The following is a 16,973-nucleotide window of genomic DNA, read 5'->3' on the forward strand; positions in this document are numbered from 1 at the left end:
AAATTTGAGACAAATGTGTGAAAAACGACTAAAACATAATAACTGTTTATACAGGATCATTTTGTCAAATATCATGCGCTTCCACCCTTCAATCGAAGGGACCGATGGAGGCCAGTAGGGAGCGAATAATTTAGAGAATATTTTGCAATTATTCAATGTGAGAGAAACATAAATTTAGTAGTTTCGATGAAATATGAGTGAATTCTGCTTAAATGAACTTTTGAACAGTAAACTAGTTTTCCATAACAAGATAGAAATCCAGACTACTATGATTGATTTCTCCATTGCGCTTGGATTTAAATACTGAAGAGACTCATCCTGAAGCTTAAATGTAATGCTCAGATTTTTCAATATGTATTCAAGTGAAAATGTCATTAAATTTGATTACTTGGAAAACGGTGTAGAAATATTCTCAGTTTCATACGCTCAAATATGTTTAACACCATTTGTCTCATAAGCAAAAGCATTAATTTTAGAGTGCTAATGTCACGACTGTTCGTGTTACCAACATCTAGTCAGCCACGTGCTGACAGCGTGAGTACCGGACTTCAAAGTGTCAAATGAATTTAAAAAAAAAATCATAAAAAACAATCCTCTACAACACAGCATTGACCAAACAATGAAAAAGTACTCTTGAAGGTAATAATGAATTATATCAGTTTTGTGACAACAGCGCCACTAGCGTTCTACTACTAATATTTCTATTGGCTCATAGTACCCACCAATGGATGCAAAAACGTTGCATTTTATAAAAATTTAGCGTTTTTTTTTTAGTTCTTCAGCAGCTTTGCACATTTCCAACTCAAGTAAAATTTGCAAAAAAAAACTTGCAAATCGTTTCAATTTGAATAATTATCTTGTAAAAATTGTGCGAATTGTCCGTAATTCCGTAATTGATTCCATGGTTTGTTAACCCTCTAATACCCAACCCCGCCTTTAGACGGGGTACACTTTGGAATTTTGTGTATTTTTTCGTAGCTCGGAAATCAAAATGATTTTATTTTTGGCTTATACCTTGACTCATAACACGCATATAAGAAAAGTTTTTTATGACTTTTGAAACTTTTTTGTATTTTTAGAAATTGTTTGAAAAATTGCTTTCTTATATAACCTACAAATGCCTGGGCTTCATTTAACGTGTAATATAAAAAATCGTACCTTTTATATTTTTCTACGATTAACCTATCACAAACGAAGAGCCTGGTGGTATTAAAATCATTTCAAACCTGTTTTTCCGTTAGTTACACGGAAAATAAAATACGCTCCGAAAAAAAATTAAAAATTTAATATTTTTCAAAATACCGTAACAATTAAAATTTTTATTGTTGCCAAAAATCAACAACTAGAAAAAGCTTCAAGAAAAAATGAAAAAAGCTAGGGGTGTTCAAAAATAAAAAATATAAAAATCAAAAACCAAAATTTGAAAATTTGCGAATAAAAATAAATAAATGCCCAAAACGTGTTTAGAACGATTTTAGATAACGAAAAATAATACTTAAATCGAAAATAAAAATTTGGGTATTAGAGGGTTAACTGACCATCGAGGCAGACATGAAAACTAACTGAGTAATTCTCGCTGAAATCAGGTCACCATCGACAAATATCCATAGGAATAAGAAAAAAATAACTATTCGCTAGAATATGTTGATCCTTTCGTTAGCTAGCAAGCTGAACAGTTTGTAAACAAAAAAAAAACGATTTTTGATGATGAGTGCTAGCAAGGTGAAAAACTCATTCAACTGCTTGAAACTAATGGCGTCGAAATCCAAGGTGGCTGCCAGATTTTTCATTCCAAAATGAAAGATTTAACTCATTGCTCAGAGTACCTCTCAATTTCAAGCGAGAGAATTATAAATTTAACAATGATTTAAGCATGAATATTCGCATAGCCTTTGGGAAAATGGTTTAGAAATATTGATGAGAAAGGAAAACGAGTTCTCTTGCCTCATTTGGAGCCGTTTTCGAAAGTATAGAGATTTTGTGAAGAGTCACCGAGCATTTATCAATGTTTGGCAGAACACCAAGTGGTCCGAGGAGCCACATTTGAGAACCGCTGTCCTAGGTCTACCCTTAAATATTGAACAATCGGTACTTGTTTCGTAAATATAAATTTCAAGCTCAATCAACCCTTTTTAATTAGAAGATCGCTTCAATACCGTTCAAAGAGAGTTTACTGTTACAATGTTTACTCAAACAGAGAAATCCGAGTTTAATTTTCATGCAAGGAAAGCTTAAATTTGAATTTTATCGTAAGCTGTCTGCAACGAATCAGTAAACAAAAGAACGTGGGAAAGTTTGAATAAGTAAAAAAGCGAAATATGTATGCCTTCAAATCGTTACTTTGCCACTGAAAACTTCTTTTCAGTTACTATACTAAGCTCATGCGATACTAAGCCGAAAAGTAGGCAATGTAACATATGCTTTTTTTTTTGTACAGAGGATAGAGTACAAACCGGGTTCGAATCTTGACCAGTTTTGAAGGTATCCACAAAATAATCTCGATTTCCCAGAGCATAGATTTTCATAGACAATAAAAATGGACAACTTTCGAAAGAGCTCGCAGTTAATAAATATAAAAGTGCTCATAGAACACTAAAGTGAGTGTTCATGAGTAAGGTTCGTTTCCTAGGAACATTCATTGGAACAAGTGTTCTTATAAGTAAATCACTGAATTTTACAGAGTGATTGATATCTACGATATGCAGAACAAATTGTGAGAAATTTTTCTTGAGTCTCCCCTTGGACAAGGGATTATTTTATGAATGATTCCTCCATGCTTTGAGTTTGGAACAAACCCAGAGCAAATTCATAGAAATAAAGGCTCAAACGCTATAAGATTAAAGATTGAAGAAAAAATAATTATAGGAATAATAGCTCGATGAATCTATGAAGGAAACTTTGGAGAATATTTGTAAAGGTATTCGTGGAAAAATCTATGCAGCAAATGTTGGAAAAATAATTGAAAAAAAAACTCCGAGGATTGCTTAAAATAATTACTGATTAAAATTTCTTAAGCAATGATTAAGCTACTGGAGCAATCTACGGGCTGAATTCTCAAAGCGAAATATTCCTAAGGAAATCCTGAAACAATTTCTAGGCGAATCCTTCACGGATCTCTAATAAAAAAAATTAAGTAGAAGCTTGAAGAATTCCCCGTCATGTTTTTGAAAGAATCCGTTGGGAAATTTCAGGACAAATCCCTTGAAGCGCGGTTCCAGCCATTACCAGCGAATCAGTATGTGAAGTAACGTGGGAAAATTGAATTTGAGTTTTGACTTGAAGAGCGGAATATTGATACCTCACCAAGCATGGGAAAATTCACTCACTCACCCGAACGCTACCGATTAAATATCTGCAAAGTATCTGCTGCCACCGAATGTTCAATGACTGCCGAACGCTACTAGGGTGAGCGCATTTCCGACGAATCGTAAACGATTGAGATAAACCGAAAATGAAAAGATATACGGAGCGGAGAGAGCACCTATCCTCTCTTAAATTGGAGACACGAAAGAACGCGTTCGCCATTCGATCACTGAAAGCTTCCTGCGAAATGTACAGATTTTGCGTTCACTGAAACATTTCGCCTTGTGTATTACCAGTCAGTGAACGCTCTTCAGCTCTCAAATACGAATGCCATTCGTGCGAAATCGGAATGTAAAGAATCATTCGCTACAGCAATCGGATGCCTTCGGCACAAGGAGTCGGTAGTGAATCAGTCTGTTTCCGTTTTTTTCTAACTTGTCGCTCGGCGAACAAGAAGAAAGCGCATTGGAAATTGAAACACTCAGCTTGGTCGGAGAAACGGCAATCTCGCTCTTGACCGCTTGTGGATGTGAGCGAGAGAAATGCAATATTCGAGTGAATGTTTCCCATGCTTGTACCTCACAAATTCAAAAACTGTAATTTTTTTTCACTGAAAACTTCTTTACTGTACTGTAGAAATGCTCACAAAATACTAAGCTGAAAAGTAGGCTATGCGTAGCATGCTATCCAGCAACAGCATGCTAAGAGCAACAGGTCCGAATTTTAACCAGTCGTAGATCTTTTCGGATTGGAAACATCCTAGATTTTCCAGAACAGTAAGCTGAGAAGCAGGTACCATCCCAGATGGGAAGTCAAGGTTGAAGAAATACAAGAACAACAAGAATAAATGCGGAAAATATTTCTGACAAAAATCTTAAAGAAATACCAAGAGGAGTTACTGTTTGGAACCTCATAGGTAATCCCTGATTGAACCACTGGAGAAATCCTCGGGAGAATGTCCTTCACGAAACATTTAAATAAATTCCTGGTGTAATATTTGGAGCGGAGTAAATTTATTTCGTCATAAACGATTTAGTAAATTTTTCCAATCCTCACCAATGTTTTGAGGGAATTCGTTGGGAAGTTACAGGACGACAAGTCCTCTGAAGATTTCATTAAATTATGGATGAAGTAAAGTTTTGAACTCAATAATAAAATAGTGTGTAATAAAATAGTATAATGATAGAAGTTTAAAAAGTACAAGAACTTTAACAAAATTTCAGAGTGTTATTTAAGTTATTTTATTGATTTTTTTTTGTTAAGTGTGTAGGGCAACTTTGATCTGACGAAAAAATTTGAGCGTTTTCAGTGGGAATCAGTTTTGATGGTACCTCGACTTTGGAGGAAAGTTTCGCACTAGATGTTCAAAGCAAACCCATCAAAATGTCTTCAACTACTTCATTTTATAATATTAACGCAAGAAAACCACTAGGAGTTGATGAATTGTGATAAGAAACACTCATGCAGTGGTTTCCAACTTGATTTTTTAAAAAAGGATTTTTTTTTTCGCTTTCCATGAAAATTGAAAGAGCACTGAGCACTTCCACAGTTATTAAACTGAGAGCTTTCTTTGCCGATTGACCATTTTTGCATGTGTATATCGTGTGGCAGGTACGAAGATACTCTATGCCCTGGGAATCGAGAAAATTTCCTTTACGAAAAGATCCTCGACCAGTGGGATTCGTACCCACGACCCTCAGCATGGTCATGCTGAATAGCTGCGCGTTTACCGCTACGGCTATCTGGGCCTGTATTCCAGGTACGATTACTTAATAGAGATATCATCAGAAAATATATAAACGAATTTCTTAAAAAGGTCATGAAGTAATTAACGAAAATCTTCCAGTAGAAATATCTGTAAATCTTGAAGGAGGATTCTATGAGTATTTTATTACTACTAGGAGGACTACAGTATTTTATTACTCATAAGAACACTTTTGAACACTTGTTATATGTTATGTTTTATTAAAAGTTACAGGTCTCGATTTATCTCGATATCTACCAATTCCCGAATATTTGCCTAAAATTTTAGGGCACGAGAGATTATAGAGCAATGTAAAATGCTTTGGAAAGTATTCTGAACAAACTTGGGTACCGAGAACTGAATGTAGGTAAATGTATGTACCCATTATGAATCAAACTACAAGGGGCAAGCACGGATTTTCGACCTACAAGAAATTCTTGCCAATTTTCGGATTTTCATACAAAGTAGGCAAAAATCGTATGAATGGGTCGAAAATTAGTGATAGGTTGAAAATTGGTACTTTTCCTCTACGTCTTCATGTCGTCTTTGTCCAATTACCATTTTGTTGCATTTGTAGAAATCATTAAACCCTTCCCATATAAAATAAAGTGTGTGGAATAGAGTGGTTCAAAAAATCGTTTTTGCTCAACACCGCTCATTCGATTCTAGATCAAATTCTGAGTGTCCTCTCAAAATTTGAGCTCATTCGGATGAAAACTGAGACTGCACAAGCCGTTCAAAGTTTGTATGGGAACTACTATGGGAAAATCAAGCAATTCATTCAACCGGTCATAGTGTTTGCCCATATGCTCTTGGGGGTTAGAGCTACGTTGATACTGTGAGATACAATAATCAGCATCAACTTTACCGAAGACCGTTTTTAAATCGCACGCCTCAGTAATTAGTTATTGATTTTTGGATGAGTTGTACAACTTTGGCTATAATAATTGGGCTGTTCTGCAGGCATCACTGGATATATGCAGTGAAACATAGTAGCCATGATTTGCGCGTGCTATCTTTTGCGCCAGATGCAGCAATGTTGCCTGTTCAGAAGTTAAACGAGCATTGTTGAAGAATTTGTGACTGGTTACAAATCAACAACTAATTAATGAGACGTTAAAATTAAAATCGTCTTTGGTGGTATAACTGCTAATTGATTTCGTCAAACCAAGAAGACGACAAATCTTCGTCAAGAAAGGAACTTTTGGTCCTGTGGAATTTCTTGGTAAACTCTTAGTGGAGTTCAATACAGATTTGTTTCAAAAATATTAACTGTTTGAATTAAAATCATTTATTGGTGGGATCGACTTGAAATTATCAACAAATGCCTTGCTGAAGATACTTTTCGGATGCCTTGATTACCAAAGAAGGATTTCTGATACGATCTTTGGCAGTTATTGTACTGGAGATTCATGCTATGAGCAAGTTGCTTATTCCGTGCAGGTTTCACAGGTGCACTACTAAAAATATCTCTGGAGAATTTATGACAAGTTCTTTATGGAACTCTGGTGAAATTCTTGAAAATTCCATATGCGGCTATTTCAGGGGAAAACTTCATTGAATTCCAGGAAAACTGCTGGATTAATTGCTGGAAATTTACTTTTCTGTAATCTTCTCATAAAACTATCATAACAAATTTTTGTTGTTCTTTTTGAAGTTCATTAACGAATAAATGGAAATATTCTCTCTCATTCCACTATATTCTTCTTCAGTTCCGGAAATTTCTTACTAGTTTTGAGGCGGACTTCAAATGTGATCTTTTTATGTGTCTGCCGAGAAAACAATTGTTTCTAACATCTTTCAAAGATTTTTCGCTCTTTCTTTCAAATGGATTCATTATTAAATCTGTTAAGGATGCCTTCAGAGTTTGTTGTTTCATTCTTTTTGGAATCCTTTCAACTTTGGAAATAATTTGAGATTGTAAATTCAATTTGATTCCTATATAAGGCCAAATTTACTGAAACACCAATGTTTAAAAAAAATACACGGTGTTAAGTTACAGTCTGTGCAGCTAAATGGCTGAAGACGGTGCCATTTAGCTGCACAGACTGTAACTTAACACTAGACAACGGACAAGCATGCTCCAGTGGCACAGCCGAGAAACATTCCTGACGAAAAATTTCGACGGCTGAAGCGGGAATCGAACCCGCACCCCATGACACGAATCGATTACTGCCTGGAGACACTAACCACTCGGCCACTCACTTAACTTGGCGCAAAAAAGAACGTTTGCCAAATTGGCTTAGAATACTAAAGAAATTATATTTGTATAGAGGAGATTTGGTGAACTTGATCCCTTAGGATACTTGATCCCACCCTATTTTCTCGAGATTTAAATCAGCTTTTTTTATTCTCAATTACTTACACTAATTTAGCTCAATTCGTCATAGGGTATCATAAGAGCAGTGATCACTTCTACTGCTACACTCTAGCACAGAGTCTGAATACACTATTCTACCTAACTGTGGAAGTGCTCTTAGAACACTACGCTAAGTAGCCGGTTCCAGTGGGGACGTTAATGCCAAGAAGAAGAAGTGTAGCCAACTACGCCACGTTGACCCCCCTAAAACAGCTTTATTCAAAGTAATTTTGTGAAATTCGGCTATATGAAAGACAATGTCAGAGCTGGAAATCTACCAGATGGTATAAAGAATGATATTTTAAGACCAGTTTGTTTGTATTAAATAAAATAAAATTCAGCTGAGACCTTACTTTGATTGGCTTTAGTTCATATTGTAAAAAAGAAGGATAAATCTGGCCAATATTATACTTATGAAAAGGCGCATTCAATCTGAGTCTTGAATGGTATAAAATTAAAATTATGTTACATTTTTCCGATTTAATTAACCTTTACATCCCAAGTAACATTAGAAGCTGAGCAACAGGTTATTTAGCTAAAATGTTGTTTATACAGCCTCTTTTCAGCTGAATAAACTGTTATTCAGCTACCAATGTTACCTGGGACGTGCACATGTGTTCAAAAGGGAATCGAGTGTCGCCTAACTTTCTGCAGAGATACAGCCGAATTTAGAAAAGATGACAATGTCTTCCCAGTTTCAAATAATTTTATGCAGGGTGTTCAGGAAAAGTAGATATTTTGCTACAAAATCTAGGGTAGGATTCGCACAGAGCCCTTGACATTTTTGATTTTCACGGAAAACTTGGGCAAGATTTCCAATGCATGTTAGGCACAGTTCTCAACATAATCTTAGCCCAGATTCAAATCGAATCCAGGACAATTTTCACAAAACTTAGGCATGGTACAGTTATTAACTGAGAGCTTTTTTTGCCAAAGTTGCCATTTTCGCAGTTGTATATCGTGTGGCAGATACGATGATACTCTACGCCCAGGGATGTCAAGGAAATTTCCACGACCACACTGACCGGGAATCGAACCCAGACACCTTCAGCATGACTTTGCTTTGTAGCCGCGAACTCTAAACACTCGGCTAAGGAATGCCCCTAATATTCTAAGCATAAATTTTACAAAACTTTGCGCGACATTCACATGATATCATCCTTGTGAAAAACTTCATAAGATTCACATCAATAAATGATTGTTACAGAATTCTGAGCACAATTTTCAAGTGATGCAATCTGTTGGCAGGTTACTTTAAAGGATGCATATAAAATCTTATACATTCTCACTTGTTCCATGACAGGATTCAAAACAGCATTCTGAGTTAGCATAATTCTAACAGAATCAAGGGGAAGACAATTACAGCATCATGGGAGAAAGTTTTACGGAACAGGTTTCTGCTCAGCAGCAATAACCTATACAGTGGGATTCCGTTTTTGGCATGCTCCGTTTTTGGCACCCCCCGATTTTGGCAACAAAATGGATCCGTTTTTGGCAACATTTTTGAATACCATTAAAATTTGTATGTTTTTGTAAATATTATCATATCTGTTGCTTTAGATATTTGAATAGCAGGTCAACTACCAATAAATTACATTCCAGAGCACCATTTTCGTAGATATTCCCCCAAATCTTCAACTACTAAGAACTCCAGTACGCGCTTATTGATTTGGTCATTGGTAATGCATTCGCAATGACGTTTCATGAGGGCATTGATCTCCACCAGTATCTCAATTAGAGACCAATCTCGTTTTTAGGCATTCATACTGAGTGACCAGCCCACTTGAGTCTGCCAGATGGCGATAAATAAAAAAAAAAAATCTCCAGATTTTGAACAGCTTGTTTGAATTAAGCACAAGATCTTTCTGCGTCAACTATTCAGAGCTATGTTCCCTCTTTGTTCGAGATTCTATAAGACGTTTGATTTATTAATATACGATCCAGAATTCTATACAAGATTTTTAATCAAAGATATAAGTCTCAACATAATCAACATTTTTGTAACGAGCTGGGTCTATGAGTTGTCTAACTGTACCCTGGAGAATGCTTAGGGGATTCTTGGTTCTTAGAGAACTTCTCAGAAATTTTAACGGGATCTTGAGAAGATCTGCAGATTCCTAACGGACACTGAGGGTTTCTTGTGGGATCCTGAGAATGTGAAACTGGTTATTGGGGATAATGTCCAAAATCAGATGATTCCTTAAAACTCTTAAGATTTGTAGAGTGTCCTGTATTCCTAGCGAGGTAATGTGAATTTCTAGTAGTATTTTGAGTATTTCTGGTGAAATCTTGGGGATTTTTAAAACGTTTCCAAATGAATGTGAGGAGTACTAGGAGTAGCCTAAGAATAATAAACTTTTGAAAATTTTCATCGGAGGCTTGAGAGTTTTCTGCAATGTCGCAGCGGAGTCCCAACATTCCTATCAATATCCTTAGGGAGATCCAGGGAATTCTTGGCGAGATCTTACGGATTCCTAGAAAGTTGCGATTCCTAACGTTTTCCTGTAGATTCCTTACGAACACCTGAAGATTCCTATCAGGTTCTTGAGGTTTTATTGCAGGATCCTGTAGATTTCCGTTGATTTAATAAGGTAGGTGTGCAACATGATTGTGCTACCTTTCTCCGAATATCGTTTCCTCGAATGTCATTTCCCCGAAAGACCCGTTTCCCCTAAAATTGATCCAGTTCACAGAGGTACAGGAATAGTTTTTAGCGACAAGGTGCTGAACTACACAGACCGATAAACAATAAAAAGAAGGAGTTATTGGTTTGTTCTAGACTAAACACATATTGCCAAAAATGCTGAGGACTATAAAACTCGAAAGAATCGCCAATCAAATATAACGCTGGAAACGGGCTATTCGTGGAATCGACATTCGGGGAGAAGTAGCACAACGTAAAACACATATGAAGCTCAATTAAAACTCATTTCAACTTAAAATTATAAGAAGCTTGTTTGTGTATTCTACAAAGTTACGAGTCGCAGATCATGAGATGTAGTTGTTTATGTGTGCTTTTATTGACTGCAATCAATCATCAGCAGTGAATAAATTGTCACCCAACACCCAGCAACAAAGACATTGTCATCTCCTATTGTTGTCGCAACTGCAGTTTATCACCACTTAAACTTGTTTTGTTGTTTGTTTTTCGTCTCCTTTGATGACAATTTGATTCACTGATCATCAGTAATATATTTTATTTTTTTCGTATTTTTTCACAGTTCAAAGAAAATGCCCAGTTCTTGAATAAAGGTCACTTATGCGATTATTGATTTACATGGCCCACTCATACAAAAAGTGTATATGAAGCTTCTAAAAAATCATTGAAGACGTTGTGGGGTAAAAAGTATCTTTCTTTTCGTAATGGAAATTTCCTTGACTTCTCTGAGCATAGAGTATAATCGTACCTGCCACATGATATACGAATGCGAAAATGGCAACTTTGGCAAAGAAAGCTCTTAGTTGATAACTGTGAAAGTGTGCTCATAATAACACTAAGCTGAGAAGTAGGCTCTATCTCAGTGTGGACGTTAATGCCAAGAAGAACAAGTTTACAAAAATACGTTTCCATAGGTATTGCACAGATGTACAAATTTGCCACTTTTTTCTGGGAAACCAGAAAATGCCCAGATGAGAAACAAGAATTGTCCAGTCAATCATATTTGCTGGTAGTTCAATCATGTTTCACATTGAATTTCAGTCAACCATACATTAAAATTGATTCAATAATATCTATGGTTGGTTCATCTATTTGATATGATTAGTTCAACTACACAAAATAGTTGAATCAACCATAGATATGAATGACCCAATATTAATATACAATAATAGCAATGGTATTATTGATGATGTTGTGTTGTTAGAACTGGTACGAATCTTCTTTATCGACATTGCAAATATGCGACTAAATGCTACAAAATATGGGAGCATGAATACAAACCACTAGCTTGTGCGTGAGAGCCCATCAACTTACATCTACTCCAACATCGCTTGTTGGCAAATAGCGATTGTTTACAGCACAGGCGCATAAGTTGAAGGTGATAATGTTTAGAAAGCTGATTCAACAATAATATACTTTAAATATTCATGTGATAGAAGACAGAAACAAAAGCAAAAGCGATTGGGCAAACCATACTGTCAGTTTATAAGAACCGATAATATGCTTGTAACGATTATATACACTGCCGTGAATCGCAAGTCAGTCCGATCTGCATTTACGTCAAAAACGAGTTGAGTTTAGTTTTCAACATATCTTCCAATGCTCTTTCAGCTGCCCTAACGAGATAATAAGATTTGGTTGTAAAAAATAGGAAAAAAACAGCAAGTTTTATTGTCCCATAATGACAAGTAATTGCATATCAGTCCCACTAAAGATATAAGGTACCGTAAAACGGGGTAACTTTGATAGTTTTTTCGAAGAAAATTTGAATATTTTCGCATGCTGTTTCAAAGATTTATAATTTATATTTTTAAAACAAGTACTGGCATCCTGGCTATCGATTACAGTCGATAAATTGGCAAAAGATTTATTTTGAATGGATATATAATTTTTCATATAATCGAAAGTTGGTTTTCTGTTTTGGGGTAACTTTGATAATGGAGTATGATTCGAACAAAATTGAATGAATTACGAACATTTGTAGGGCATTGCATACCTCTAGGCGTTTAACGTTATATGGAAATTTCTGACTTAGATTACAAAAATGGTCCCAGTTTGTGAAAATGCTTTTCGCTAAGAGATTTGAGACCATATTCAAATTCTATGATAACTAGGCTGTCAAAGATAAGTGGCCAACTATTCAAAACTCCATCAAATAGTGATCGTAGAACAGATTGTTTGTAAGCGTTTCGAAAATGCTAAAATTGGGTAAATTTTTTAAATTCGTATAAAAAGCCTAAAATGTTCTTGATTCAAATGAAAACCGCTCTTACATGAAGTGTCATACTAATATTCTTTAGTTTTGCATTCGTTTTGCTTAACTGATTAACAGAAATTATGATATTTCAATTAGTATGTGGTGGGTTACACACTATCAAAGTTACCCGCATTATCAAAGTTACCCCGTTTTACGGTACCGTGGGGTAAGTGGATATAGAAAAATAAATAGTCAACTTCATTGTTATGTACAGCTAACATTAATAATGTAATTCGAACTTTTTTCTGTGGATGACAAATGAGGGACTATTATACTTCAAATCGTCCATTATTTTGATTTTTCTGATTGTTATCTATTGTGCATGAGGGACTTGAAAATTTGCGCCAAATGTTCCACTTGCCCCTACATGGTGGGGTAAGTGGATCACCTAAAAAAAACTTTATTCTCAAAACAAATGTTATGTAAACATGTATAATAAGAATGATATTATTGTCATTCTTGTTATATGTGCTATGTTTTATATTTTGATAGCTTTAAAATAAAAAAAAAAAACATTATTTTATCAATATTATGAAAATTATGTATACATTAGTTTACACTTATTCGAACAAAAACAAACACTGTAACTAGAATATTTTGGAGAAAATTCATCCATTTTATACACCTGAATTATACATATGAATTGAGGATTATTCCCAACGATGTTTTCGAAAGACACTCGTAGTTTAAAAATATTAATTAAATTTACTTTTGTTTAACATACTGAAATCTTTTTATTCTATTTATGGAAATATTTATATCATCTGTCTAGAGCAATCGATATGGTCAAAAAACGTACGATAATATGCTTTCAGCTGGAGAATTTGAATATTTTGCTCTTCTGCATTTCAGCTTAGAAAAACCAAGAAAAATTTTGTTTGAATTTTTTAATTTATTTTTTTTTTTTTTGTACAAGAAAGACTGTACAACACTTTTAGGTGGATTAATTGAATTTTTTCAGGTCAATTTGGCAAATTCAAGCTAGGAATGAAAAATGTAAAAAGAAAACAACACTTGATGACACTAAAGCTTATTCAAATCCACGTAAGAAGTCTGTCAATATTTGATAACAATAGTTGATCCACTTACCCCATCCCATTAAAAAGTGCGGGTAAGTGTACCATATATCTGTGTTGACAACAATTACATTTTTTTTTCATTGTGATTCATACAATTAGAACTATCATGTTCACCATGAGAAAAAAATAATAGTATTCGATTTTAGGCTGAGATACAATGGTTTTTTATCGACAGAAAACAATTTTAAAATGAATTGATTTTTGCAGTCAGCAAGTTTGCTTGTGTTAGTGCACGTGTAGTATCAGTTTTGCAGTAGTATCAGTGTGTACGTGAGAATATAACCTAAAATAAAGCAGAGGTGTGAAAACATTCGGAATATTAAAGTATTTATTCTTATTACGGACGAATGAACCACTAACCCCACTGCTACACTTCCCCCACGGTACCTTAACTGTACCGTGTAACACAAAAATGAACCGTGTTTTGATCATCTTTATATTTTTCTCAGAAATATATCGGGTATTGTGTAAGTTTCAATTAGATTTGAACATATTCCAATCCTCTGGAATTTTTTGAAACTTTGGGGGGTGAAGTTCTCAATGCCTACATTTTACAGATGAGACTGACTTGCGATTCACGGCAGTACAGACATGTTAAAACAACTTTCGGAAAAGTTACGTCAATCTTTCAAAACTTTTCTCCGTGTGTAGGATCAATCAAGTGCCGGAATCATGGCTATGTAATACAATCGTTTTTCAAAAAAAAAAATCATTTATATGGTGGCCACATTAAAGCCGATTCCGGAAAATATCTGTAACTGAAAATTTGCCTACATACAGGGGCAAAAAAAACACAGCACTTTTTTCATCAGATCTGATCCAGTGACCCGCCGGAACAACTCCGGCCACATGAACATTTCCGAGTTTCTTTGGCCACTTTTAGAAAGTAGATATGTGTAAGAGTACACTGACTAAAAAATCTTGAAATCCATCTTCGATGATCAGTGAAAGTTTTAGTTTAGTTTCTTTCACACATGTCTATAACACTGCGGAACACGTTTTTGTCTCTAGCACCAAAATACCGCTATTCACTTAATTAAGGGTTGCTGAATCCATTGCCGTTTTCAGAAATATCATAGCACGTCCAGTTTTTGAGATATTGACTGTTGAAAATGCAAAAAATGACTATTTCAGCCAACTTGCATGCAAGTTTCCCAGCTTGTAAGGTAATATATTGGCTTAATTTGCCACTGAATTCAAACTTTATGTGTATAACAATACTTATCATTAAAGTTTGTATTATTTTCGATACGGAAAAGTTATTTTTTGATGGTTTTGAGAATTGTTGTATTTTGCCGTATAGAAGAAACGAAGAATTTTGTATGGAGACTGCAAGCATGTTGAAAAAACGGTTTAATCGAAATTTAATCGCGCAATTTCAATCAAATTATGTCTGAAATGAAAGTTCAAGTTCTATTTTGCATGTTTGGTGGATTAGATAACAAAAAAGTATGATAAATTGTACTTTAAATTTCATGTAAACATTAATAAAAGCAGTGTTTTGTACAACTTTGGCGACCTGTAGCTAAAAATTGTGACGTGCTGGAAAATTTCTGAGAACGGCATCAGATTCAGCAGCCCCAAATCTACTAAAGACACATAATTTGGTTCTTGAGACACGCAAACATGTCATTTTTGTTATGCTGTGTAACTATTGAGTCGTTTCATGTTTAATGATTGTTTATATGCAATCAGCGACAAATTGAAGTGAGTTGGAAAAACTTCCATTAAGAATAATTTTATTGCATTTGTTACTGCATCTAAGGAACACTGACGATTAGAACTTTCCATGGAATAAACTTAAAAATGCATACATGGTTAGAATTGTGTTACCTTTGTGATATTGTTTTTCGGTCCAACAGAACCTACAACATTAATATAAAAAGGTGTGTACTAAAATCGACTAGTTTCTTAAGTTTTATACAAATTTTGTTAGATACGGAATGTCAAGAAAATATTATTGGTATTACGTTCCAATAGGGACACCGGCTGTTTTGAGGCTGGGACATGTAATCAAATTCAGAATAGCTACCACATCTAGTACTTTGGTCCTTTGGTCCTTTGGTGCTGCAAAGGATACCCAAGTTTGATAGATCACAGTACACTTTTTACGGCATCCTAGAATTTGTTCTATTAAATTATGTGCCATAAAATGTTGGGCCACTGCAAGGAATCAGGAGGCCTTTATTTCGTATTTGTTTTTACCATACAAAATTCTTATTGAATAATATTGAATTATTATTTAAATAATTACTCTATTTTCACATGAAAAATCAATTTTTATACTAGTGAGCGAAAATAGGGCATGAGCGGCTACTGATTCTCTGATGATGTATATAAATGAAAATGAAGTGGTGTTTATATGTCACGAAATGGCTTGAGAACGGATCCATTGGACCACCGTAAGTTTATCACTGTTGCACTCGATTTCCATGTGCGGAGTGTTCGTCCGAGGGAAAAGTCCGGAAAAGTCTCCGGAATAATCGGGAAATCGAGAGAAGACCAATGTGTCATTTTGTATGTGAGATTACATGACGTTTAACAACAACCTAATTGATGGCAGGCAAAACGAAGTTTGCAGGGACCACTAGTATGATGATAATTTTGTTTACCCGTCCACATGATTAAAAATGAACAGCAATAATAATTCAATATAGATAATACATTTGTGTAATAAAATGAATGTTACTGTTGGATATGGCAAATGTGGAACCTATACGGCATCATTTCCACCTAAAACAGAATGATCAGATATGAAAAGCATCAAACATTTTTCCACATACAGAAACGCCGAACATGATGATGGGGACGCATGGTCATCTTGTTCAGATTCACCCTGAACCATTTCATCCCCATCAGATGAATGTAGCCACCATCGAAAGCAATGGTGGCGTATCATTATACAATAATTCCCCTTTATATGAAATCTCTAGCGCAATTAATTTCAAACTCACGAAACAGAACAAAATTGAATTCAAGTTAGTTGTTTCGATTTAAAATTCAATAGTGCTTCAACCGTAATCATCAACGCCCCTCTTGAACAGTGTGAAAAATCAGACACATGACGCACGTGTGAATAATGCGCGCGATAATTTCCTGCACTAATTTGATGTTAAGCTGGATACTGTGCAATTTTTTCCTCTCACCATCCACCGGCATCTAACTGGCGATGATGGTACAGAAATTAAAAAAAAAAATAACCCCGTGCAACCGTACACCTAAATTTTATCGTTGAAACAATGCACACCCGGATCCTGAACTGAAATTCCGTAAGTGATACAAAAAACGCAGGTAGGTAACCGGCAAATAGTGTTATACCATGGCCGGCAATGTCACGTGACACAATCGAGTGGAGGAAGGAGAGAACGATCGGCTGCTTGTATTTTTGTTTGAAAAATTGAAACATATCAGCATTTTTTCACTAATTAACTATTATTTATGCATGATTTATTCATATTTTATTTTCTCGCGCGGCCTCTGTTCCCATGCATGCCAGAATCCCAGCGCCATGTGTGTTTCCCTGTTCCGCAAATGGAACTCCCTGTCGTCCCGCGTAGCCATTTGTCCTCTCC

At 35.3% G+C, this 16,973-nt stretch overlaps 1 protein-coding gene across 10 annotated transcripts in view; it reads left to right on the forward strand.

Moving 5' to 3' along the window:
• Positions 1–16,973, forward strand: part of LOC5576319 (teneurin-m) — a 527,158-nt gene that overhangs the window by 500,574 nt on the left and 9,611 nt on the right. The window lies entirely within an intron of this gene.

The sequence above is a fragment of the Aedes aegypti genome, chromosome 3 (assembly GCF_002204515.2).
Source record: "Aedes aegypti strain LVP_AGWG chromosome 3, AaegL5.0 Primary Assembly, whole genome shotgun sequence".
In the NCBI taxonomy this organism is placed as follows: Eukaryota; Metazoa; Arthropoda; class Insecta; order Diptera; family Culicidae; genus Aedes; species Aedes aegypti.